We start from the raw sequence: 27362 nt of genomic DNA on the forward strand, positions 1-27362 counted from the left end.
ATTAGAGATTTTATCCCTTGATCTCTAGAATGAGTCGAACATACTGAACCCAGTTTGTTGTTTGTTACTTTGCTTTTTTTCATGAAGAAGTTTTTGATTTATATGTAGTAAAATGATTGATTTCTTTGGCTTCTGAATTTTAGTTCATAACAAAACATACCCCCAATACAAAGTTTTGAAGGATTTTCTTAGATGTGTAATAGTATGTTAGTTTCAGGTGTACAACATAGTGATTTACCATTTAAATACATTGTGATCACCACAATAAGTCTAGTAACCATGTACCCCATACAAAGTTCTTACGATATTATCGACCGTATCACTTATGCTGTATATTACATCAGTATACATATTTTATAGTGGAAAGCTTGTACCTCTTAATCCCTGTCTCCTATTTCATCCAACTCTGTCCCTCCTTCCCTCTTCTGCTGCTGCTGCTACTGCTAAGTCGCTTCAGTCATGTCCGACTCTGTGTGACCCCATAGACGGCAGCCCACCAGGCTCCCCCGTCCCCAGGATTCTCCAGGCAAGAACACTGGAGTGGGTGGCCATTGCCTTCCCTCTGCTAGCACCCATTTGTTCTCGGTATCTGAGTCTGTTTTCATTTTGTTTTGCTTGTTCATTTATTTTGCTTTTTAGATTCTACACATAAGTGAGATCACATGATATTTGTCTTTCTCTGTCTGACATTTCGCTTAGCACAATACCCTTCAGATCTATTCATGTTGTCTCAAATGGCAAGGTTTCTTTTTTTCTAATGGCTGAGTAATATTCCAGTGTGTGTGTGTATGCCGTTCCTTCTTTATTCATTTATCTATTGATGGACACTTAGCTTTCTTCCATGTCTTGGCTGTTGTAAAAATTGCTTCAGTGAACATGGGAGTACATGTGTGTTTTGAATTAGTGTTTTGGTTTTGAGGGGTAAATACCCAGAAGTGGAATCGTTGGATCATAAGATAGTTCTATTTCTAGTTTCTGAAGGAACCTCCCTACCGGTTTCCATAATGGCTGTACCAATTTACAAGCCCACCAGCAGTGCACAAGTGTTCCCTCTTGTGCACATCCTTGCCAGTGTTTGTTATTTATTGTCTTTTTGATGATTACCATTTGCATCTGGGCTTCTCTGGTGGCTCAGTGGTGAAGAATCTTCCTGTAAAGCAGGAGATGCAGGTTTGATCCCTGGGTCAGGAAGATCCCCTGAAGAAGGGAATGGCAACCCACTCCAGTATTCTTGCCTAAGAATTCCCATGGGTAGAGGAGCCTAGAGTTCATGGGGTTGCAAAAGAGTCAGATATCACTTACTGACTAAAAAAAACAACAGTAACACACCTGTGCTTAATTTTTTAAAAGTTTAAGTAGATAATCAGCAATACAGACTTATAAAGTGTCACTACCAACTTGTCGCCCCTCATACATTTATTGACTTGGTTTTCCAGTGATCCGTGGATATGTGTCATCTGCGGAAGCACACCTGGCTTTCTTGTGACAGTGCACTGGATTTTCATGTGCACAGAGCCTGTCATTCCCCCGGTGCCTGCGAGGTTTCGCAGAATTTGGACAAGCAGACAATTTGAGATTGAGTTCTGGCCAGTGCTCAACACACATGCCCTTGCTCCATCGGAAGAGTGGGAAGAGACTGTCCCTTTTTAGAACCAACCATGTAAAGGCAATGTGGACATTCTGGGTAATGTAAGGGGCAACCTGGACATTCTATATAACGTGAGGGGTAACGTGGACATTCTGTTACAGGAAGACTGGCAGCAGTGTGGTTGGCTTGAGAGGATGACAAGGAGAAGAGTTGAGCTTCAGGGAGAGATGAAATATGTCTCAAGAAGATTGTTATATTTCTCTTTTTATTTTTATTTTTTAATATAAATTTATTTATTTTAATTGGAGGTTAACAGTATACTAATGCATATATATGGAATTTAGAAAGATGGTAATGATAACCCTGTATGCGAGACAGCAAAAGAGACACAGATGTATAGAACAGTCTTTTGGACTCTGTGGGAGAGAGAGAGGGTGGGATGATTTGGGAGAATGGCATTGAAATATGTATAATGTCATATATGAAATGAATAGCCAGTCCAGGTTCGATGCATGATACCGGATGCTTGGGGCTGGTGCACTGAGACGACCCAGAGGGATGGTACGGGGAGGGAGGGGGAGGGGGGTTCAGGATGGGGAACACATGTACACCCATGGCGGATTCATGTTGATGTACGGCAAAACCAATACAATATTGTAAAGTGAGAAGACTGTTATATTTCTTAAGGGTTTGGACAAATACGATTTTTAGGATAGAGTTTCATCCCAGTGGTAGTCAAAGCCAGGCAGTGCAGCCAGACCCACGAACAGGCCTGGAAAATGCACGGCATCTGTGGCCACCCCGATTCCCACGGGTCCCCCTGCTCCCTAACGGCTGGGTCATCTCAGTGCCAGTGGGAAGCAGTCCCTGCCTGTTGAGGGGCCAGAGGTGTGCCTGTCCTTGGTTTTAATACCAGACTTGCTTTCTGTCTTCTGGCTTAGTGACTCACCTTTAGTACCAGACCACGCTTTTCCTGGGCCACACAATTGCCCTTTCCCCACAGTCCTCTTTATTCAGGAATAATATCTTGATGAAGGAAATTTTACAGCTCAAAAATCTCCCTGTTGTTATCATGTCGAGTCAGATCAAACAGAATAAAATTTGATATAAATCAGTGCAATGTGTAAGAGACCGCCTCTCCATCCCAGTGATCCAGCTGAAGTCAGTGGGGTCGAGTGGGAGAGGAGGGTGCAGCTGTGGCTGCTGCATGAGGGGCGATGTGTGGCGGTGATGCACCCAGGATTCGTTGTCACTACACTGACTTTACATCTCAGCTCTGCGGTTCACTAGCTAATGGCTTTTGGACCAAGTTGCTTAACTTCTGCAAACCTCAATGTCCCACCTGGAAAACAGGGACAACGGTGATACCAAGTTTATGGAAAGACTGAGAATAAAGCAACATGTATAAGGTGTCTGGCACGAGGCTTGACATACAGAAGAGCTTTTTTTTTAAAATTTCCCATTCTCAATTTTTGCACTGATTCTCTGTGAGAGATGAGTTACTATTTCCACTTTACAGAGTAAGAAACTGAACCTCAGAAAAGAGAAGGAATAAAAGATGCATTCCCAGGTCTGTAGGGCTCTAAATCCTGTGAACTTTTTACATCTCCTGCAGAATTCCATATTATTATTATTGACATTACAAACAAGGTCAATCTTCAGTGTGACATGTCAGGAATAAAAAGTAACGTGGCTTTAGGCCACATGGAGCCACACAGTTTGCAGTTCTCCTTCCACCCTACCTCCCAAATGGCATCTTTACCCACAACCACTCACGCAGACTCTTCCATCAGGAAGGCAGAAGCTGTTAGCATCAACCAGAAGCTCTGCAATGGACGCCAGGCATTGGACTTTGAGTCCATGCCGCTGGCCTAGCCCCGTTTTCCCCTGATATGGCATAATTTCCTAATCTCATTGTGCATTCTGCCTCTGGGACTGGGGCATCCTGACTGGCCTCCCCTGGTAGTCACTCTAACTTAGAATATTAGCTTGCAGTGGTTGGGGTTTCAGTATCTTGTACCGCAGAGGCCCCTGAAAGCCTTTACAAAGCTCCAAAGGAAGTGATTGTGTTAATAGACTCAGACTTCCAGGCCATAGCTGCCTCTCTGCCCTACTTTTGCCTAAGTCGGGCACTCAAGTGATCCTTCAGAGGTCAAAGAAGTCAATGTTTCTATTTTAAAAATATATTTGTGCGTATCTATTTATGTGGCACTCTGTTTAACATGCCTATGAACTTGAAATGCATGCAAATTAGAGGCCTTAACTGGTGACCTTTGATCCTGGAGCCTCAGAATAGTTTATCTTTCACGCTAGGCATTCAGAGTGTGCTTCGGAACGTGAGGAAAACCTACACATGTGTTCATTTGTCTGCCAGGATGATAAGCTTGAGGTCAGGGCCAGGAGAGCAAAAAGCAGGAGCTGACAAAGGGCATGCAGCCGCCTCATGGCCACGTGGGGGTGTTCCCAGTGAGGACAAAGCGGCCATTATTTTCCTCCTGGGAAGGTCTGGTCAGCCTGAGAACAAAACCCCCAAATACCTACATCAGCACAGTCTATGCTTAAGCTCTTGCTAGCTCTGAGAACGGAAGCCCAATATTACAGAGTGCTCCCTCGCTTGTGGTTTTGTGGCTGTTTCTGTCTAATTGCACATGTAATTCCATTTCCCAGTCTTGATTAAAACTCATTTTTCTCCCTGGAAACCACATCTGCAGTGCTTCTTCTGTACTACGGAGGGCATTCAGGTGGCTCACGTGTGGATGAAAGACCATCAGGACTCGGCTAATCCAAGATCACCGTGAAAATCATGCCCAGCAGTCACTGCTGGGTTCTCCTTAGTCCAGAGCTTCTTTGATTGCCTCAGTCCTTAAAGTTGCCTTCATCACAGTTTAAAGGCAAGGAGAGGGGCAGGGTTAGGAACTCTGTTTAGGTTAGGTGATATAGCGGAGCTCCCCCACAAAGCCCTAATTAACCATGAAATTGTACACATTGCCCTGGTAGCAACGAGTCCCTTAACATCTCCATTCACTGGGAGTAATTGCATCATTTCTCAGGGCTGCTGGCCATGTCCTAGGAAATGGCCGGCACTATTAATCACTGAATGCAGAATAAGTGATTTTTAGCTTATGTTTTAATAATGTGCGCCCAGCTAGGATCCTGTACTCATGGTTTGGCTCCACTCTGCGCTCGTGGATTACTGTTCAGCCTGTGGCCATACTCCTTTGTTCCATCAGCGCCCAGGTAGCTCAGGAGAATAAGCTATTTAGATGAGTGGGTTTCCTGCTGGGGAGTCGTCTTTGATGATGAATTCAGGTTTGGTATTTTTAATCATTAAGGGTGAGGCTTCAATGAGCTTAACAAAAATTAATTGGTTTTGAATATGAGCAGCTAATTAGTTTTAAGGCAATCCTTTGTTCTGATGCTCAGCGGACATGGTATTGAGCAGTGGGGAAGTTTTGCAACCGTTGTTCCAGTGGCCTATCTTGAGAGAAGTGTGAGTGGGAATAGGACTTGCCCTTTGCTATCAAATCAACAGACCTGGGTGGTGTGCCCACTTGACCGTTTGCTGTCCACACAGCCTGTGCAATGATTTGACCTCTCTGAGGCTCCATGTCTTCTGCGTGCAATGCGCTTAATGATTTTCAGCAGTATTGCTGAGATTTAATGCATTTACATATGTGTCAGGAGCCTGCATACATGTGGTCAATAATTTCGAGTTATATGGAGGTAATTGTCCAGAGATGAGCACCTGGCGTGTCCTTTTTTGACAGAATCAGTTGCCAAGATAAGTCTTCCATCCTCCTCTGCTGGCATGGGGAGGGCAATCCAGATGGATCTAAGTGAGTTTAGGGTTAACTGTTATGATCTTTATCAAATCAGCTCTTTGGGGGATTAAACTTTGAGAAGAAAAGAAAGAAATTCTTAACTGTCTACCTAATGTGGTCATGTCAATTATAACCAAGAACTTCCCCACTGGCCACTCTGTGCTTTGAGACCAAGGCGAAATTTCCCGCAAACCCCTGCCCAAGTCCACGGCCAGTGGAAGTCCAAAACTCACTGAGAGATACTGGAGTATCTCCAGAGGTTTTCCAGTCTTCAGGCTTCTTTATCTCTGAGCCAGCCTCTGCTGTTCACCGTGTATTCAGAATGGGAGACTTAGCCCTCCTCTGATTACAACAACCAGAACAGCCCCCTAGTCAGCAATCATCACATCAATCAGTTTTGAGATTGGTAGGCTTTCATTACGATTTGCTGATGGTGAGAGGAGAAGGGGATGACAGAGGATGAGATGGCTGGATGGCATCACTGGCTCAATGGACGTGAGTCTGAGTGAACTCTGGGAGTTGGTGATAGACAGGGAGGCCTGGCGTGCTGCGATTCATGGGGTCGCAAAGAGCTGGACACGACTGAGCAACTGAACTGAACTCAACTGAACTGAACTGAGAGGGCATCCAGAGATGGTCAGCCATCACTCAGTCCTTAGCCTTCCTCCCACCATCTTCCCCTTTCCTCTCTCCCTCCCTCCTTTTCTGCTTCTAATCCTTTCCCTCCAAGACTGTTCCAGGAGCCCCACATGCTTCTCCTCTAATACAGCTTCATTCCCCTTCCTCTGAAGCTTGGGGTCAGTCAACTCAAATGTTTATTGGGCAACTTTCATGTGCCAGGCTCTCCTCTCAACACAGGGAAAAAGGACTTACAAATCCTTGCTCCCATAGAATCTACAGTCTAATAGAAATAATTTCAGCAGAAATAGCATTTACAGAGATATCTGGCTTCTCATGTGGCCAGATGCTGTTCTAGGAGCTTTATTTTTATTAAATCATTTAATCCGTACACACCCAGTGGGGTAGCTTCTGTTCTTGTTGTTCAGTCGCTCAGTTGTGTCCAACTCTTTGCAACCCATGAACTGCAGCGCACCAGGCTTCCCTGTCCTTCACAATCTCCTGGAGCTTTCTCAATCTCACGTCCATTGAGTCAGTGATGCCATCCAACCATCTCATCCTCTGTCGTCCCCTTCTCCTCCTGCCTTCAATCTTTCCCAGCATCAGGGTCTTTTCTAATGAGTCATCTCTTCTCATCGGGTGGTCAAAGTACTGGAGTTTCAACTTCAGCATCAGTCCTTCCAACGAATATTCAGGACTGATTTCCTTTAGGATGGACTGGTTGGACCTCCTTGCAGTCCAAGGGACTCTCAAGATTCTTCTCCAGCATCACAGTTCAAAAGCATCAATTCTTTGCCTCTCAGCTTTCTTTATGGTCCAGCTCTCACATCCATACATGACTGTCCTTATCTGTTGGGAATTCCCCAGAGGACTTGATAATAGCACCTCTGTGATGTGTTTGGTAGGGTTTCTTCTTTTGAATAAGGTTTTCTATGGAGGGAAGGTCTCAGGAGCCCTGGGGGAACTGGCTGGGGTGTCATAGACTCTCAGTTGATAGGAAATAGAAAGAAGCAGGGTAGAGAGATGGGGTTGCTTGTGTGAATGCCTAGTTCTTCATTTCTAGGCAAATCATGTGTCCTCCATAAATCAGCAGTGTTTCAGGCCTTCCTGACTCTTCAGAAGGACTGGCAACTAAAACATAGCCACTTGCTGGCCTGTTTGAAATGGTTGGGTCAACATAAGTTCCTAAGTCTATGCATTGTGATTATTGAGGAGGGGAAGGAGGCAGGCAGGCTGTGTGGGTGCTTGCCTGAAATTTGAACAATAAACACCGGATGCCCTGGAGTGCCACTGATTCCTTTACCCCTTCATTTAGCAAACATTTCTATGTCACATATTACATGCCTGGCACTTGCCAAGGAGCTGGGGTAGAGCATGTAACACAGCATAGTTCAGCTCTTGACCTTGACAATGTTATTACCTTAAGCAGTGTTTGTGTATGAGAGTCTGATAAAACAGCTATTTCTCTAGTGGTCTGTTGAAGAGATGTAAACTGGTATTGTATAATCATATACTATTTGCTTTCTTAATATTGAACACATGTTGTACATGATGGTTATTAAATATTTAATCATGAAATATTTTATTTTCATTTTCTGTTGTCATGTATTCATTCTCACTGAAATTTAGAATCTCATAGGTTCATAACACATCGGATAATTTTCCTTGTCAGTTAAGATCCAGCTATTGAAAGTTTCAGAAAGTATAAGTTTTTGTAGATTGGTGAAATTCAGTGTCAGGGCTGATGTGGGATCAGAAATGGAGGAGGAGAAGAAATTGTTTTGGGAAGAGTAGTCGGAAATCTGGTAGTTGGATTGTTTATGATGCAGTGTACTGTTCTGGAGGGTTTTTATTGAATTCAGTTGAGCTGTGAATTTGCCAGAGATCAGATTGAAGCTCCAGCTGGATACAGAGCTGACGTAGGTCATCCATAGCCTGCAGCCTGCCCACTGTGCCGTTTCCTGTGGCTCCAGGCCCATCCAGTTGGTAATGAGGACAGGGGTCAGTGGGCCGCAGGCAAGAGGCCTGCAGGAGAGACTTCAGGACACTCTCCCCGGGGGGGGGGGGCCTTGGGCTCCCCGACATCCTCAGTGCAGGGTCTCAACCCCTCTGCTGTCAGGAAGGTCTTCCTTATGCTGATTTAATTCCACTGGAATGGAGACGGAGAACTTTATTTATTTCTGGTCCCAACTCATTAATAGTCTGATGGAGCTGCAGAAATGGAAGGCTAAGGGTGTTTGGAGAGGAGCGAGTCCGAGGGAGGGGCCCTGCTGGGTGCCTGGGTTGGAGAGCTCAGGGCTGCGGGAGGCAGCTTCTGGCTGGGAGTTTCAGGTATGTTTGTGGTTGCTAGAGCATGTGTAATGCTATTCTCCATTGGAAGAGTTGACATTTTGATGGCCTCTCGGGAAGTCTTTCCTTTGTGCTGGCATCTTGGGCTTTCTGAGCAGCTCAGAGATGAAGAGGAAGATGCTCAGAGTGCAGCTTGGATGGTGCAGGAAGGCAGGACCACCTGCTATCCCGGACAGGTTCCCACGGAGTTCTTTGGAAGGAGCCTGGTAGAACTTGAGGTTGCTCTTAGCCTGCTGCTCTGGTGTTGGGAGCATCTCCAGCTACTTTCAAACTTCCAGGCTCCTAGAAACTTCTTGGACCATTGAACAGACCTTCCAGCTGTACAGAAGCCTCTGCTCACTGGTTGGTCCTGGGAGGCAGGGCAGCTGGGGCTTTATCTTTCTAGGTCAAGTGCCCCTTCCCTCTTTAGCTTTGTTCAGGCACTACTGGCCCCATTCTGCATCTGGAGGGGTCTCTGTCCCCCAGGGAGGCTCCCACTCTTCTGGAAGCTGTGTGTGGTGTCCAGAAGCCCAGAGGCCAGACTACCAGGCCAGGCTGACCTCCTCTGGCTGAGGAAAGACTCCAGGCACATAGACAAGCATCCTCTCTGTCCTGGGGGTTTGGAGATAGCCTTCTGGAGGGGTTAGGACTCGGCCAGCTGCTGCGCTGACAAAGCCCTTTATAGGATGGTCTGAAGCCCTCACGAGCTCTGTCCGGCACCCTCACAGTCTCCTGATTGCATGGCCAGGCTATTTGTGGAGCTGGTGGACTGGCCCTTGTTTATGGTGGACCTGCCCTTGTTTCTGGGCCGAGACTGCTCAAAGGGGCTGCCACTGGACAAGATGACTGGCTTTGCTCAGTCTCCTTGGAGAGGTCCCCAGGATAGGGCTGGAATCAGAGGGGAGGGTTTAGCTACTCAGGCAGGAGGGCCTGGTGGGCCGATCCTAGTGACAGGTGGCAGGTTATCCGTGGCGAGGGATGGTGTGTTAACACTTCCCCTGAAAATTGGTGGGAACAGAGTTAGAGATTCATCAGGGCTGTAGCTGGAAGCTCTGTCCTCATGCTTCCTTAACAAGACATAGCTTAAGTGACTCTTTGGGAAAGCCAGGCTGCTTTACATGGGTCCCGTGGCTGGCCCCACCAGGGAAGAAAGCAAACTATCATTTTCTTTCCTCCACCCTATTTCAGGAGGCCACCTGGTAAATAGCACCGGCCAAGGAGGTCTCCAAATAAGGTCAGCCTCTTCCCCATGGGTCACAGGACAGGGCATGGCTTGTGGACTTGCACCTCAAAGGCCTGTGTGTTTCTTCCTGAGCCCTGGTGGTGGTGATGGTGAGGGCAGATGAAGGTTCCGTTCTGTTGTGGTGGTGTTTGCAGGAGGCCCCACCGGGACTCAAGGCCCTTGCCACTACCACTGACACCCTGGGTTGGCTTGCAGGAGATTTTAGTGGATCTGCTTTGTATACCATTGATTTCAGGTGTTCTAGGAGGTCTCCAAGGGAATGAGTGAGTGGAGCATGATTCCCCTTCCTCTAGGATCCAGGGATGGTTGGCTCCCCAGCATCAGTGAGCAGCCACATCACAGATCACATATGTGGGGAGCAAGAGAGAGGCAAAGAGATAAGCAGCAAGAGTCAAAGGAACTAAGAGAGGAGGTGGCAGAGGGAGGCAGAACCACAGAGGGAGTGGGCTGTGAGCAGCATCTGGGTCCTTCTATGGTGGGTGCATCTCTGCCGTACACTGCAGAAGGCTTGGGTCCTGCAGCCCGGAGAATACCTTGGCCCTGCTCTTTCAAACTGTTCACGTCCTGCAACATTTGACGCCCCAGTGAAGTAGGATGGACACTCGCCGCTTCTAGAATGCTTCCTATTCAGTAGGGAGGAGACTCAGTCACTGTCCTCCAGGGGCTCACGGTCCACTGGGAGAGACCGACACGTCAGCAGATAATTACCACTCTGAGAACAAGTCTGTTCCTGACACACGTTCTGGCTTCCTGGGGCCAATTATTCATACTGGATTCTTCTGGGAGTTCTGGACCATGGAGAAACATACATAGGAGTCAAATAGGCATTAAGATGTCTGTTTACTGCTGAATTAAGACCCATTTTGGAGCTGAGGTCAAAATGGGTTTTCTGCTATTTCCTCTCAAATGCATCTGTTGAGCCTTACACACAGAGACAGCCCGCAGATCTGACCTTCATTCAGGCACCTGACTTGGGCCCCAGTCCTTACCCTTCTACTCATTCTTGCTGGCCACTCGAGATTTGTGAGCCAATAGGAATCAAACTCCTGCCCTCTCCACTAGCAGGTAAAACCTTTCCCTTCCTAAAGTGAGGAGCCTGTGAAGGGTGAAAGGAACAACCTCAGCTTTTTGTTTGTACATTTAAGGGATGATGTTTCTCCTTTAGCATCTGGGATAAAGCGTGAGGAAAGCGAGTAAGATTGTCCTCATCACAATCTATTAACATTGAGTAGGAAAACTCAGAAAAGGGTTTTGAAGGGTGAAGAGGAGTTGTCCGACTAGGGTGGGGAAGATAATTTTGAGTGGAAGGAACTACACGTGTAAAGACACAGCATGCAAAGTGTGAAAGTGTTAGTTACTCAGTCGTGTCTGACTCTTCGCGACCCCATGGAGTGTAGCCCTGCTGGGTCCTCTGTCCGTGGCATTCTCGAGGCAAGAACACTGGAGTGGGTAGCCATTCTCTTCTTCAGGGGATCTTCCTGATCCAGGGATTGAACCCAGGTCTCCTGCATTGCTGGTGGGTTCTTTGCCATCTGAGCCACCAGGGAAGCCGCAGAGACACAGCATGGGGTCTGTGGTATCATCCAGAACTACCAGAGCTGCGGACAGGGGTTGGAGGAACAGGGGAAGATGACCACAGAGATACCAAGAAGCGGCAGTGGCAAGGCCAGGCTTGCATTTTGACTTCCCTTTCTAGTTGAGTTAAGGAGGGAAGGAATGGAAGGTGTAAGATTAAAGAAAAGCGGAGCACTTAGCTGGGGGACAATGGAAGAGTCCTGGCAGAAGACGATGAGAACCCGAGGAGACAAAGCCGGGATGGACAGGGAGCAGGGGTGGGTTTCAGAACCATTCAGAAGACAGAAGGGATGGGGCTTGTTGACTGACTGGTTTGTCATCTCAAGGATAACACTGGCTTAGGGGGGGATTTGGGGTTACACATCTAGCCTGTTGAAGAGTAAGGGCTGTTGTGAGGCGACTCTCTATCCCAAGAACTAGGAAATAATAGAAATAAGAGCATCCTCTGAGGGTCATCACTTTAGCCAACACAGGTGGATATACATGGACATGCACAAGAAAGCACGGACTGGCTGCCTGGAAGGGAGTGGAGTGACTTCTATATCAGGATGTTCAGAAGGACTGAGAGGCGGAGGGTGGTCCTCCCAGAGACGAAGGCAAAGGAGAGTTGGCCGTGTCCATCTAACCCCAATGCAAGTGAGGCGGGGGAGCCCCCGGGCCCGCTAAGGGTATGGTTTCCTGACAGTGTCATCACCAGTGACAGCATAGCTGAAAGCTATGCTGAAAGCTAATGGACTCACAGGCTTATGGACACAATGGTCAGCCCTGCAGATAATTCACATTTGGCTAACTCCCCTTGTCCCATTAGGCACCTTGCTGCTTCTGGGAGATCTGCCTCCAGAAAAAGAATGCAGCTTGTCTCCTGGAGGCACGATGTCAACCGCAGGCTCAGTTTAGCTGATATTGTGCTAGACCAGCTCATACCTGCTTGTGAGCACTGATCGTGTGCATCTCTTCCCAGCTCCGCTGCGTTCAGGGACATCATGCTGATAGCTTGAAATCGGTCATGGTGGGAGTATTTATAGCATGACAGATCCTTCAGCTCAGGGCTTCCCCCTCTCCCCTCCCACCACCTGAGAGCTGGTTATTAAACACTTTCCCACATACCACTGGTTAGAGCCCTCACTGCCATTCATTCATTGGTCTTATGGTGTCTATATGCATTTCAGCGAGCTTGGTGATTCCTCAGAGAGAAACACCTTTGAGTTTCTGAACAAATAAAGCTAGACGATCCGTGAAAGAAAGGATGGATAAGGCATCTAATCCACCAGCCTACAAGGCTTCCTAGGACAGTGCCCTCTTGAGCCTTCCAATGGAATTGCATTTTGCAATAATAATGACAGTTTTTGCTGGCTTCTTCCTATGGACCAGGCCTTGGTCCAGGCACTTGGCATGCAGTCACACATCAGCCCTCACAGTAACCTTGCAAGGTAGGTAGCATTACGATGACCATATCAATTTCTGGATGAGAAGCCTGCCTAACACCAGGTGCCGCTAATAGATGGCCAGGTCAGGATTCTAGCCCCACAGTCTGATGGCCTTGATCATTACTCTCCTGAGGCCTAGTGTCGCCTCCCTCACACTACCTTGACTCATTAATTGTTAATAACACTTTCCCAGACGCCTGGTCTTGGCCGTTGACAGTCTGTTCTTCCAGGAAACGAAGTAAATCTTTGCGAACTCTTTTGTGGTTCAAAGCTTGAACGGTAGATTTGATGATATTTCTGAATGCCTTGAGCCCCTTGTTCCATCCCAGAAAGTGGTGTCAGAAGGGCACTTTTAGAATTCACTCTGATTGCATAAGTACTTATAATAATACATCTGTAATTTGTGACATATATTTTCTAAGCAAAATATAGTAAGCCATGCTTCAGGGAACACACTGGGCTGCTGTACTAATTAATTTGTCAAGTTGTAGCTAATTATAAAATGCAGTGTTGCTTGTTTTGATTTGTAATGTAGCCTGCACTGTTTGAAGCTCTAAATGGGAGGTGGCGGTGTGTGGGGGAGGAGGTTCCCTCCAGGCCGTCAGAGCCCTGGCCTGGGTTACCCACGTCATGGGTGTGTGTTCCAGCCCCGCTCGCCACTGCTGGAAGCCCAGAGGTCCTTTTGGACTCCAGGCTCCTCTTTCAGACCGTTCTTCTCCCACCAAGTGGACAGCAGAGGGCCCCCTGCTTGTCAGCTGCTGAACACACCCACCTGGATACGGGTTATAAGAAGGGCTCATGAGGGAAATTCCCTAGAGGCCCGGTGGGTGGACGTCCACGCTTTCACTGTCATGGCTGGAATTCCAGCCTCGGTCAAGGAAATAAGACCCTCACAAGCTTTGTCGTGGGGCCAAATGAAAACAAAAAGAAGAGCTCGTGAGCCCTTTCAAACCAAAGCCCTTGATTCCCAAGCCCCCTGGGACTGAAAGGCCAGACACGGTCACTTCCCGTGGGCCTCTGCTGGCCACAGAGAGTGTCAGGGGAACTGATTCTGGACTTTTGCCTAGGATTTCATGGGGTTGGAGGTGACGAGGATGTGGTCAAATTGCCAGAAGCCCGTTTCCAAGACTTCTGGGGCCAGAGTTCCTTGGGAGATTCACCAAAATGCAGGATTTGGTGTTTGCAGTGAATCCTTAACGGAGAAGGCAATGGCACCCCACTCCAGTACTCTTGCCTGGAAAACCCCATGGATGGAGGAGCCTGGTAGGTTGCAGTCCATGAGGTTGCGAAGAGTCGGACACGACTGAGCGACTTCACTTTCACTTTTGACTTTCATGCATTGGAGAAGAAAATGGCAACCCACTCCAGTGTTCTTGCCTGGAGAATCCCAGGGGCGGGGGAGCCTGGTGGGCTGCCGTCTATGGGGTTGCACACAGTCAGACACGATGGAAGTGACTTAGCAGCAGCAGCAGCAGCAGCAGCAGCAGCAGCGGCGAATCCTTAAAGCTTGATTTTGTCAGCATGTTGAGAGGGACTGTTCTCATACCAAGGAAGAGGGACAAGCTCATACCAAGGAAACTTCCAACTAAGGAAAACCCTGTGTGACCCCAAGCCAGACTACCTGGGGGGTGCAAAGCCATAACTCTTGCCTGCCCAGGGAGCCCTGTCTCACTGTGGGAGCATCACTTGTCTGGGCCACCACCCAGGACCCGCCTGCCCCAGGCCTGGCGTGCTCAAGTTGAGGGCCCTGGGCACCCTCTCCTTGGTAGCACTTGCATGCATGCCCCTAACTTCTGCCTCTTGGCGCTTCTTTCCATGAGTTTCAGGCTTATCACTTCACTTCTCTTTTTCCAAACTAATTAGAATACATTTGGTGAGGTGCCCTCACAGCCTTGCCCTTTGGAGTGGACTATAGGATGCCCCCTAGGCTTCAACCTGAGGCTTCCACCCCAAGTGTCTGATGATGTCAGTTTTCTGATATTTCCCTATATTTTGCTACCCCGATGTTATTCTATCAAAACAACTGCTATTTTCATTGGAGTGTATATCTCAGCTTATAAATATGTGCGTATTTACCTGTTCAATCTCTAAGTCACGCCCAACTCTTTGCAACCCTATGGACTGTAGCGCACCAGGCTCCTCTGTCCATGGAGTTTTCCAGGCAAGAATAATGGAATGGGTTGCTATTTCCTACTCCAGGGGATCTTCTCATCCCAAGGATTGAACCTGCATCTCTTGTGTCTCCTGCATTGGCAGACAGACCCTTTACCTATTTATTAATATTTATTTATTTATGCTTATTGGCTCCCTCTCAGACTATATCTATTTTGTTCATCAGGACATACCTGGTGCCTAGTCCAGGCCTGGCACCTAGTGAGTGCTCGATCAAATAGTTGTTTCGTGCACAGAAAGTTTAGTTAGCCCTGAGAGAGGACCCCAGGGATACCTCATTGACCTGCTGGACTCTGCAGGCTCCATTTATGGCATTTGCCTGGGACCTGTGGGCACCCAAATGGGGGTGAGTCCCGCCCAGCACACCCCCACCATCGGTGCTTTCGTAGTCAGAGGGTACTTGATGGAATGTAAAGCCTGCAAATTTAAAACAGACACGTGGGAACACTATTTTTGGCAACATACAATTAATCAACCTTTGGAACTTAATTCTGCAGGATATCATTGAAGCAAATAATTCAGCATGGCTAGGGAGGGGATCAGAAACCTCTCTGAATAAGAATAGCATCTGTTGGCAGGGAGCATCCCTTTCCAAAGAAATCTGTCCCAGGGCTGGTAGGCAAAGTCTTACCACCAGCTGTGATGGAGGGTTCACAGGCCTATTAGAAGAAAGAGGATGAAATAAGAGGGGCTGGTGAGAGGGTGGGTGCAGCCACTGCCCTTTGATTGGCCATGGGGAGAAGCCCTGGCTTAAGACAGCCCAGTTCCCAAAGGTTCTTGAACAAATAACCATGGTCCCTTCCGGCCAGAACCTAGACTCAATAAGCCCCCTGTGATTCCATCCTTCCATCCATTTATCTATCCATCCATCCACTTATTATCTATCTGTCCATCCATCCATCCTCCCACTTGCCCATCTGTCCTTACATCCAAGCGCAGTGTGGGGATAAACAGGTGAAAAGATAGACGAGACCCTTGAGCGAGAAACTCATGTCCACTAAGGGAGACCAAGAAGAAACAGACAAATACAGTGGTTGCATAATGAGTGTAATTACTGAGGACCTTTAAGAGGCTTTGGGAGCCCAGGGGAGGGACTTGTTACTAGGAACTGAGACTTCAGCCTGTTCCTGAGAAGCAGGAAGTGTGTTATAATGGGAAGAATGTTTGCGTTGGAACTTGTCAGAAATGGATTTTAATCCTGGCTCTGCCATTTGTGATTTGAGTGACGGTGGGCAAATTACGGAGCCTCTCAGAGCTTCAATCTTCCTCACCTTTAAAATGGAGACAGTGATGTCCGGCACAGTGCTATAAGGAATTGGTGAGATGTGGTCTGTGAAGGGCTCAGCTGAATACCTGCCATTAGTAGCTGGGTGTTAAATTTTGGTGTCTTTTTCTCTCTTTGTCCTGTACAAATCCTCTCTTTGGTTAATTTGTTTACAAAATACAGATCCTGTTTAAACATGTTTATATATCCCATATTTTACACGTACACACTCACACACATCCATAGAATTTAAAACTCTCAGTTCAGCACTAAAGCTCTCCATTTTCCTTGGCAACTCAAAAGGACATCTGTTACCTTGATGCCATTAGCTGTGTTAGCACACGTATAAGTACCTCGTTAAAAAAAATCAAATATTAACACACATAGCAGAGCCTTGGGCTTTCTATTTGATTACTCTGAAGGGTAAGTTTACTTAATATAAGCAAATTTATAATTCCGAAGTTGTAAATTTGAATAGCACACTTCCCAGAAAACTTTCTTCCCATAATCCAAGTGTAGACAGAAAATCCATATTTTCTGTACAGAGACACCACGGTATTCAAATGGGGATGAGGTGATACAGGGTGATAATCAAAGTCGGCAGGAATGCTGTTAGCACCTGTTAACACTGGTGTCAGGATGATGAGAATTTGGAATGTGTTGCTGTGATAGGAAGTGATTACCATTTCTCTCTTGTGGTACCCCCGGCAAGTGACGGGAGAGAGCTAGCATTCGCGCTTGGCTGGTGGCTGGTCCAACCCGGAGACCCAGCCCCTTTCGAGAGGGCTTGGGGGAAGAGGGGAGAACCCGTAAACATGGGGCCGTTGGAAGGAGGCCGTAATGTCTGTGTCTTGGGGGCTGCTCTGGACCGTCTTAGGGTCCACGCTTCCGTGGACAAGGGCAAGGCCGCTGTCATTTTACCAAAGCTTCAGGAGATTTCCACATAGACCTAGGTTGGATATTTTTTAGTGAAGTCCAATTCTCATCTTGTCTGCTCCACATTTCTAGCTTGCCTTGGCTCTCTGTTCTCTTCTCTACCCATAGACAGTGCAGAGGCTGAAGCATCATTCATATTAATGGGCCTCCCATTGTTTGCTGTTCTAGTTTTCTCTCTCCTTCTCAGGAGCCTGCCAAGCAGAGCACCATGTGCTCATGGGCCCTTAATAAATGTTTGATGATGATAATTAGATCATGGGCAATTTGTTACCATAACATTTATTTTTCACATTTTTCTTAGAAATGGTATCTGTCTTCAGCTCTGCTTGACTCAGGACAGTGATTTCAGTTTCTACAAAGAATGTGTCTCAGAGCGGCAGTTCATTGTTGAACAAAGAGCAAAGGTTTTAGAGCCTCACAGCCTGGGCTCACATTCTTGGCTTTTCCACTTTCTGGCTGGCTGAAGTTAGACCAGCTTGAATTTCTGGCCTTGAATAAATGGTAAAGATGCCAGTATATCTAAAGGCAATTCTGATTCACTAACCTCGTTGAGTATATAAGATTCTTTCCCAGAAGTGGGAAACTTGGGAAGTGATCTGACTATGGATATATTTTGAAGGCAGATTGATAGCATTTGCTGACAGTGTAGATGTAGGTATTGGGAGGAATAGGCGTCAAGAGTCAAGGACGGGGCCATCGACTTTGGTTTGAGCAATGAGAATGAAGTGGCCATTTCCTGGGGTGAGGATTGCAGAAGAGTGGATTTGGGAGATGTGAATACTAGGAGTTTGGTTTTGGCCATGGTAAATTTGAGGTGCTCCTTGGACATTGGTTTGGAGGCTTAGAGTCAGTTGGGTTTGCCATGTTGGGGTTGGAGGGAGGTCAGGGTGGCAGATACAGTGTCAACAGCATCACGCAGACGCAAAAAGCCAGGATACCAGTGAGACCCACAGGTGAGGTGGGGAGTGAAGGGGGAGAAGAGAAGAGGTCTGGGGATTGGTCTCAGGAGGACTGATTGTAGGGACTGAAGGTGGGAGCCTAAAGCAGTCTCTTTTCTGCCTCTCGCCCCTGAGACTTCATGGGATTTTTTTGATCTTTGACTCTTTCCGTTTAGACGTCTCCTACTCAAAGACCAGGGATGCTTTCTGAAAATTGTGGATGTTTTGCTCATGATAAGGCAAACATTAGTTACAGAATTGTCATGTGAGGTGGATAATGATCCCTTTCTCATGGCTCCTGAATTCCTTCTACCAGACCAGGGATGCCCCAGGATGCTGGCTGAGGGGTGGTGCCAAGGGGAGCCCTAACTCTTCTGATTGTGTTGGACTCTAGTATGTACTACACATCACTGTCTCCCCTTCTCTGGATTCAAGCCCTGTTCTTCCATGTGACTCTGCAAAAGAATAGCTAGAGATGCCAATATCTAAAGACAATTCTTACTCTTCCTAGTCCAGACAGCACATGTCCATTTGCTGGCAGGGAGGTGAGGGCCAGCTCAGTGGACTGGCTCACCTTAAACCAGAGAGTAACTCAGGACAGAGGCCTGGGCTTCGAGCCCCTTGTCCTAGAACCCCAGTTCCATAACATTTGACTCCCTTCCCAGAATAATGGAGGTAGAAATGCCCCTGAACCTGGCGTACAAGGACAGCACATGTATGTGTGTGCTCAGTCGTGTCCAACTCTTTGCGACCACATGGACTGTAGCCCACCAGGCTCCTCTGTCCATGGAATTTTCTAGGCAAGAATACTGGAGTGGGTTGCCATTTCCCACTCCAGAGGATCTTTCTGACCCAGGGAATGAACCTGCGTCTCTTGTGTCTCCTGCACTGGCAGGTGGATTCTTGACCACTGTGCCCCCTGGGAAGTCCCCATGCAGGGACGGGAGCTTCATTTATTCCGAGACAGGCGGTGGTACTCAGTGTGACGGAGCAGGAAGCATCAGGGACTATGGGAGACAAGCGGGGGCATGTGAAGATGGCTTGGTGTTGATAATTATACTATCAAGGAAGCTTTGCCTTGTCACACAGAGGGCATCGTTGGAGCCAGACACACCTGGGGGCTGAATGCTCACTCAGCCTCTCATTAGCTGTGTAATTTGAGACAAGTCCGTTTATCTCTTTGAGCCTGAATTTTCTCATCCATGTGACAGGGGATGTTAACTCCTACCTCAGAGGGTGGTTGTAAAGATCAAGGCAGAAAAAGGAGATACAGGAGCCAGCCTAGAGCCTGGTAGGAATCCGGCGGCACTGCCCCGGTGTTTATTCTCTTTCCTCACCTGTGTGCAGCCAACAAGGAATTCACGATGATAAAAGTTAATGATGAATAGTCTCTGTAATGACTATTGTAATAACGTGAGGGTGGATTTAACATCAATAAATCAATTAGGGAGCCTGAAACAGAAGGTGGTGCCTGGTGTGTAGGCAAAACAACGAAGGTGTGTGTGAATGGGAAAGCCGTTAGCTGCTGGCTTTCCCAGAGGAAATCTCAGAGAAGCAGGCCTAGACCCCTCAAGGATGGTATGATCTGAGTTAGTGAACACAACACCCTGCAGTTGAAGCAATATTGTCGCCATCCTTGAAAATCAGATACAAGTTTCTAGCGGCCCCATTCATGGTAGGCAAAAAGGGGAGGAACCCTGAATGTCCATTAACCATTGAATAGATAAATAGAATGTGGTCTGGACACATATGGAATATTATTCAGCCATAAAAAGGAGTGAAGTGCGGATGAATGTTACAATTTGGATGAAACCTGAACACATGTGAAAGAAACCAGACATCAAATGACAAATATGATTTGCTGTATGATTCCGTTTATGTGCAATGTCTGGAACAGGCAAGTTCATGGAGACAGAAAGCAGGTTAGTGGTTGCCAGGGCTGGGGGAGGAGACCCGGCGCGTGAGTGCTAATGGATACAGGATTTCCTCTTTGGATGATAAAAATATTCTGAAACTAGATGCAAGCAACAGCTGCCTGACATTGGAACTGCACTAAGTGTCACTGAATTGGGCACTTTAATGTTGCTAAATGGCTAATTTCATATTATGTGTATTTTCCCTCAGTAAAAAAAAGAATCAGATGAGGGATTCTGGAATTTTACCCTAAAGGCTCTCAAGCAGGTTGCTATCTCCATGTGGAGCTCTCTTTCATGTCTCCACCTGCCCCTCTGTGGGCTAGACACAGTCCAGAACGCTTCAGACACGATCTTCACAGCAGCTCTTACAAGGGTGGAGATGTTAGTCCTGGTTCGTGGACCAGGAATGTGTGGTTGAGAAAGTGTCGTTCATTTTCTCAAATCACAGAACTAGCACGTGCTGAACTGTCTTTCAGACCGACTGTTGTCCATCTCCACGTTAGGGCTGGACTTGCCACCACGAGCACCAGCCTTCTGTTAACCGCCGTAGTCATTGCCGTTTATCAAGCACTGGCTGGGTCTTGGCTGCTTTCTCCCCATCTGGATTCACTTCTGGGCCCCCCGTGCTTAGCACAGCATACGATCTCTGTCAGCGGGTAGAAATTGAGTGTGTGTCTGATAAACACGTGTCAGGCTTTTGTCCTAGAGATTGGGGAATTGGTGGTAGACTGCAGGCTGGATTGGTGGAATGGCTTTCTCTTTGACACCGTTCATACGAGTGATTTCTGCAGAAGTGAACGTGACTCCTAATTTCTCTGAAATAAAGCTCCTTGAAACCCTTATCCTTTTCCCCGAGACTTAGCACCCGCAGCATACCAACTAGCTGAAAATTATTTCTGTGTTCAGAAATGGACAATTTGATATTGTAAATTTTGAAAATTAACAAACTGTCAGAAGATCAGTGCTCTACAAGTGGTGGCAGAAAATGAGCATTTTAGCTTTTGCAAGAGCAATGTGTGTATATGTGTGTATCAGCTATTACCCACTGAAAACCGGCATCTGTCTACAACCCGCCATCTATATGCAAATAGTTTGTGGTGTGGTGCATATATTCCCCACAAAGAGTGTGAAACGTATATAAATTATGCAATAATATAGACGTGGCACATATGTTAGTTTGAGCTGATTGTCGTCAATACTCTGGGCATAGATGGGTTTGTGATGGGTGTGTTAGCAACACATTTGCAGGCCTGGGAATGGCAGGGGTGAGCTGGGTAGCAATGTGGCCCAGGGAGGCAGCTGGCTGGCTGCTTCGGGGTGCAGAGGGCTAGACCCCAAGGCAGAAGTCTTAGATGCACGATCCCTAGGCCAGAGGCCTGGCTTTCAGTTTGGCAGACCTGAAATTCAAGTATATGGGGGCCCTGGCAGAGGGTAGAAACTGAGTGTGTGTCTGATAGATAAATGTCAGAAAAGGACACCAGGGAGTGAATGGGCCAGAGGCACGGTTCTACGTTAACTGAAGTGCTGAGACTGGATTATTCATAGTTAGGAACCCAGTGTCAGCTGGGTAAGAGTCTCACCTTGGTCGATTAACGTGGACTGCCCTTGCTGACACAGTCCAGAGCATGGGCATCAGATTCTTCTCTGGATTCAAAACCCAGCCCTGGCACTTCCTGGCTGTGCGTGGGATCCCTGGGGGAGACACTTACCTTCTCTAAGGGTCTGCTTTCTCTGTAAAACGAGGGGAAAACAGATCTTCTCTCAGGGTTGTGGTGGGAACCAAATAAATACCATGTGAAAAGACCTTGGCCTGCATAATTAGTGCCCGTTGGCAGGTCCTGTGACTGACTCTGACTGTAGGGGCACTCCACAGGGGCAGCTGATTCTAGTGGGAAGCCCGGTCTTCCTATCAGAGCTGGTGACCCCTCAGTGCCCAGTGGAGCGGGATGCAACCATCTGACCTCTAGGGCTGGCCCCGCGTCACACAGTCCAGACACCAGGGAACTGATATAAGCCCTATTTATGAGGACCTACTCTGTGCCGGGCACGAAGTGCTTTATATGCACTTTATGACCTGTTGCCTCCCAAATGGAGAGGTGATCCGATTACTATCCCTGGCCTACAGCTGAGGCAGCTGCAGCTCAGTGAGTGGAGCTGTGTGCCCAGGTCACGGAGCCGGTCAGAGGGAGCCAGGCTTTGAGTCCAGTCCTCTCTGGGTCGAGAGTACACTGCTCTGTGGCCATCTCCTTCTATCAGGGCAGCCTCTCTGAAGAGCGCTGGCCTCGTGGGGCTGTCTTTCTGCACCTTGAGCCCCTCTCATCACATGCTCTGTGTTTAAGGACATGTCAAACCACTGGTGCTCTTTCAGGGTTCTGCTTATTGGAATTGACGCTGTAAACTTCTCAGGCCTGCATTCCTGGGTTTAACCTGGTATAAACCCCCTGGGTCTCAGGTGACATCTTGGGATGCCTGGGCTCATGTGCTCTGTGGGTGTTTCCCTTGTTCATGTCTTGGCAGGTGCTGCTGAAGATCTCTCTCCTTCTCTAGGCTCCCTGTGCTGGGAGCTGGCAGCCCCCTGTGTGCTGGCACCAGCAGTGAGTGATGAGTCAGGGGTGGGTACCCAGAGAGGAAGCCACCAGGGGCAAGAAGGAGATGCTCTCTGGCCCAGAAGGATGCTGTGAGGCTGCCAGGAAGCAGCCTGGTGGCCACAAGGACTTCTGGACTGCAGCCAACTGGAGAAGTGGGGCTCAGAGCTGGGGATGTCATTTGCTGGGAGGAGCCCTGCGCCTGGCTCCTGCGTGCTCACCGTGTGGATTCCTGTCCCTGCCACCTTGTACTGAGGCTTCTCACCATGCCTTCTTATGGAACACAGGGTACCATTTAGAGCATCACATAGGTAAATTTAGCCAAGCATATTTTGGGCCAACTGAAGTTGTAGGCATGCTGCCTGGGGAAAAAATAGATCTTCTCTTATTTGATGTGTGGCACACGAGAGCAATGCAGAAGCCTGCACACCCTATCCTGCACCCAATCCCGACTGCTGCCCGGGGTCCAGGGCTGCCTCCCACGTGATTCTGCTTCTCATCGTCACTTCAGAGATGGATAAATGTGTCGTTCCCATCAGATGATTGGGCGATCGTAGAAAGGGGTAGCAAAGAGGGAGCAGGAAGGTTTTTCTGCAGGACAGTGACCAGGTCTAGTCTCTGCCCACCAGTCTGGGAGCTGGGTGGTCTCATTGCAGATGACCCATTCTAGCTGTTGCTTTGCCTCCCGTGGCTTTTGGGTTGTCAGAGTGTGGACACCCACCTCCTTCTCATTGTGCTATTGGAGGGTAGGGACCCTTGATAGGGAAATCTGACAACTTATACCATCTGCTCCCCCTGGAGGCATAAATGGCTGGCCTTGGACAAGGGTGGGCCACAGAAGGTAGAATGAAGGGGAAAAAAGAGGAAAGCAGTAATTTAGCACAGGTAGTAACTGCCTGCTTGTTCTGTGCTAGGCATCCAGACGTGGTTGTGATTATTACTTTTTTTTTTTAAGTACACATGAGCCAACTTAAAAAAAATATTTATTTACTTATTTATTTATTTGGCTGCATCGGGTCTTAGTTGAAGCACTCGGGGTCTTCACTGTGTCACGTGGAGCCTTTGCTGCAGCGAATGGACTCTGTAGTTGTGGCGTGTGGGCCCAGTAGTTGTGGCTCAGGCTTAGTTGCTCCATAGCATGTGGGATTTGAGTTCCCCCACCAGGGAGTGGACCATATCCCCTGCATTGCAGGGCAGACTCTTAACCACTGGATCACAAGGGTGGACTTGTGATTATTACTCTTTTGTCTGGGAACTTGTGCGTTTGTTTTTTGCTGTAGCCTAAGTAAAAGCTGGTGCAGCACAGAAGTGGGAGGGGACTGATTTGGGTCATGTATAGGGTTGGTATAATTGAATGTAGGGAGAGAGGAGACAGGTGAGACATAAGACAAAGGCTGGGGTGAGGCCTGGGTGCTTCCTGTGTGCCTGTGTAAGTGTGCACAGGTCACAGAGACCAAGAAGGTGGCAGGAAGAACGTGTGGCCAGGGGGAGATGCAGAGTCCAGCCGCGGGTGTTTTGGGTGTGCAGGGTTGCTGTGATGTTGCCCTGCAGGTGTTTTCAGTAACCAGATGGTACTGAAAAAATGGTGTTCAAGAAAGAGCCCTGGCCAGGAGGCCTGGGTCTCTAGGTAGTGATAGTCGCCGTGGGCAGGGAGCAGGTTGTTGAGAGAGCATAGGAGGAAAACGGACTCAGGGGCAGAGCCAGAATAGATGAGCTGAGCGGAGGCCTTGAGAGGTCAAGGGCCTCCCTGCAAAACAAGATCATTAGAGAACTTAGCTTGTGGGGTTGTGAGAGGTCAAGGGCCTCCCTGCAAAACAAGATCATTAGAGAACTTAGCTTGTGGGGTTGTGAGAGGTCAAGGGCCTCCCTGCAAAACAAGATCGTTAGAGAACTTAGCTTGTGGGGTTGTGAGAGGTCAAGGGCCTCCCTGCAAAACAAGATCGTTAGAGAACTTAGCTTGTGGGGTTCTGAGAGGTCATTGAGGTGATGCAGGCTGGGGTGCTTATCGCAGAGCACAGACCCTGAAATCGGCAGACGAGGCGTATGGCTGCTGTGGGTTTTGGCTTCAGCTGGTCTCTCCAGCCTTCCTTGGGGCACACCTTTCACCTTTGCTCAGATGTTAGGGGGTGGGGAGCTGGGACTTTTGACTGCGTCCCTCAGGGCAGAGGAGACCCTGAGACACAGTTGGAGGCAGCAGTACCAGAGAATGAGGGGACCAGCCCCAGGGCTGCATGGGGGGTTGGGAGGGCTGAAGTCAGTCTGCCCAGGAGGCAGTGGCTAAAAATCTATGGGCCTCCCCACCATGTGACTCCGCTTTGAACCCTCATCTCTTAACCGTCTTGCGTATCTTGCAGAAGGTGTTTGCCAGACCACTCGTTCCCCGAGTAGGCTAGCGGCCTTGAACTAGCCGTCCAAGGAGACTTTGGGAAAAAGAACTTCAGAGCCACCTTCACTTTTCCACTGTTAATTGACTTTGGCATCATGGGGATAATGGCCATCATGGGCCAAAGCAGGCACCGGATGGACTATGGGCCTCCCCTGCCTTGCCCTGTGGTCCTGCTCTGACCAGCAGAGGAGCCACCAGCGTCAGATGGCTAATCAGCACTTGAAATGTGGCAATGTGACTGAGGACTTTTAATAATATTTAATTTTAATTAAATTTTAAAAACCGACATTGATTCAAGCATTAGAAACATTTTAAGTGTGTTTGGAACAACTTGATTACATGAGTCTACTTTTCTGAAGGTAAATTTTATGAAACCTAAATGGGGATCAAGTGTTTCTGATGAAAATTTAGTGCTGAGATGTGCTATAAATGTAAAATACACATCAGTTGAGGACTTAGTATGACTGTAAAATATTAATAATTTTTTATTGATTACATGTTGAAATGATATTTTTGGATACATTGGGCTAAATGAGACCTGCAGCCTACAGTTAATTTCCCATGTTTCTTTTTAAGATGGCTACTAGTAAACTAGAGCCTGGGGAGACCCAGCTTAGCTTCCTGTCTGAGAAGCCCATGGCTCTGGGCTCTGCTTAGAGAGTACGCCATGGGGATGGATGAGAATGTTTTGCAAATTTGGAGCCGACATCAACTGTAATTCAAGCTCTGGACTTTGTGCTAATGTTGTGTCCGTGTAGCTTCATCAGTTGTGGCAGCTGGATCACTCAGTAGAAGATGTTGCTAATGTGGGGGTGGGTGTGTTTATGTAGGGGCAGAGAGCGGGTGGAAATTCTATTTTCTGCTGTTTTGCTGTGAGCCTAAAAACTTTTCTAAAACTTTAGGCAGAAGAGCAAGGAAAACAAACAGCCAACAGAACGCAACAGAGTGCTGTCAGTGTTTTGGGGGCAAAGAAGTTTGCTCGGTCAGTCACTAATAAGCAGGGAAGGTGCCTGTCATCAAAGCAGCTCATCATCAGAGCAAGCTTGAGGCTGCCCATCTGCACAGTGCAAGGCAGAGCTGCAAGCAGAAGCCGCCTGCCCTCCTGAGACTCTCGCCAGGAAACTCAGAGAGGCCCAGAAAGAAAGACAATCCCTTTTCTTAATTTGGCTGGCCTCTGTGTTGGAGATCAAGGCCTCAAAGCAAACCCTGCAATTACAGGTGAATTCCATCCAAGCTTCTATCATGGATGTGCTCAAGGAATTCTAGAGCGACTTTCAGACCCTTTGATCCTCCTCCCAGGCAGGCTGGTCCAGGGCTAAGTTCAGCATGTTTGAGAATCAGGAGGCGAAAACACCTTGGAAAGTGGTCCCTGAGAGTTCTAGTGGGCATGTTAGTATTCAATTTCCCCATCTCTGTGTATCCCTCTATGAAAACTCACCAGTCTTGAGGATTTTTTGCACTTTTCTGTTTATCTATTCCACTTCAGTAAACATAGTTCCTTTAACAAAAGGCTCCAGAGTTAGCTGTCACTTTCTTCAGACCCATGAGGAGCCAGCAGAACGCGGCTCCCAGAATGGCTTTCCGACCTCCCCAGGGAGACGTGGCTGCCTTGCTGGCTTTGCTGGGGATCGGTAGTCTGGCTGAAATGACATGATGTTTCAGGATTGTACAAATGGCAGGGATAGAATTAATGATGACGGATGACAAAGTACTTTCTACTATTTTTCCTGTGTCTCTTACTTCCTCTGACCCACAGTCACCTTCACAGACCTGACTTCATTTTAATAGGCTGGAAATGGAGGCTTAGAAAAGTCAAGTAACTTCAACAAGGTCACTCGGCAAGGATTTGACTTCACTTCAGCTCAGTTCTCTGGGGTCCCACAGGCTGCACTCAGGACCACGCAAGGGGCCCTGCAGGCTGGAGCTGAGTGGGTGGACTGCTCATCTCAAGCTGAGCCAGTTTGTCAGTGGCCAGGAACCATCCTGCCAGTCACAGGGGATCGAAACAGTCAAGTCAGCTTTTGTTCCTCTCCCATGTTGCCCATCCTTCCTCCTGTCTGGCACTTTACAAATGAGCGAGGGTTTTCTCCCGCCTTCCGCCGTCTAAAGTCAACCAATTTTTCTCCCGCATTGAAACAAGTTTGCTCATAAGAGGATCTGCGCCATCGCTTCTGACTGTTCTGACTGTGCGTTACTAGCCCTTGGAGGTGAGTAGGCAGAATGCTAAATGAGCTCCCTTATTGTTACACCTGAGACATGTTTGTGTTATAAATGGGTACAAATTGAGTTTGGTTTTCGGTGATGAACGATGTCTGCCCGTTTTCCCCTGTGGTAGGACAGCTGGAGGAGAGCTTTGTTTGGATCTGGGCATTTCCAAGCTTTTGGTGGGATCGCCACTTCCCCTCTGTGATCACCAGGATGGAACCGGCAGCATGGGGTGTGGGGTTGTCAGTGAGCGGATCCCTGGCACCAGCAAGCTCTGCTCATGCTGCTGACCCTTGGCAGCCTGCCCAGGATGGCTGGTGGCCCTGGCCAGATGTGCCTCTGCTTTCTCTTGGCCTTGGC

At 48.0% G+C, this 27362-nt stretch overlaps 1 protein-coding gene across 1 annotated transcript in view; it reads left to right on the forward strand.

Annotated features, from left to right (window-relative positions):
- The window catches only part of GRID1 (glutamate ionotropic receptor delta type subunit 1), a 685207-nt gene that overhangs the window by 292119 nt on the left and 365726 nt on the right, over window positions 1–27362 (forward strand). The window lies entirely within an intron of this gene.

Source organism: Capricornis sumatraensis, chromosome 10 (assembly GCF_032405125.1).
Source record: "Capricornis sumatraensis isolate serow.1 chromosome 10, serow.2, whole genome shotgun sequence".
Lineage (NCBI taxonomy): Eukaryota > Metazoa > Chordata > Mammalia > Artiodactyla > Bovidae > Capricornis > Capricornis sumatraensis.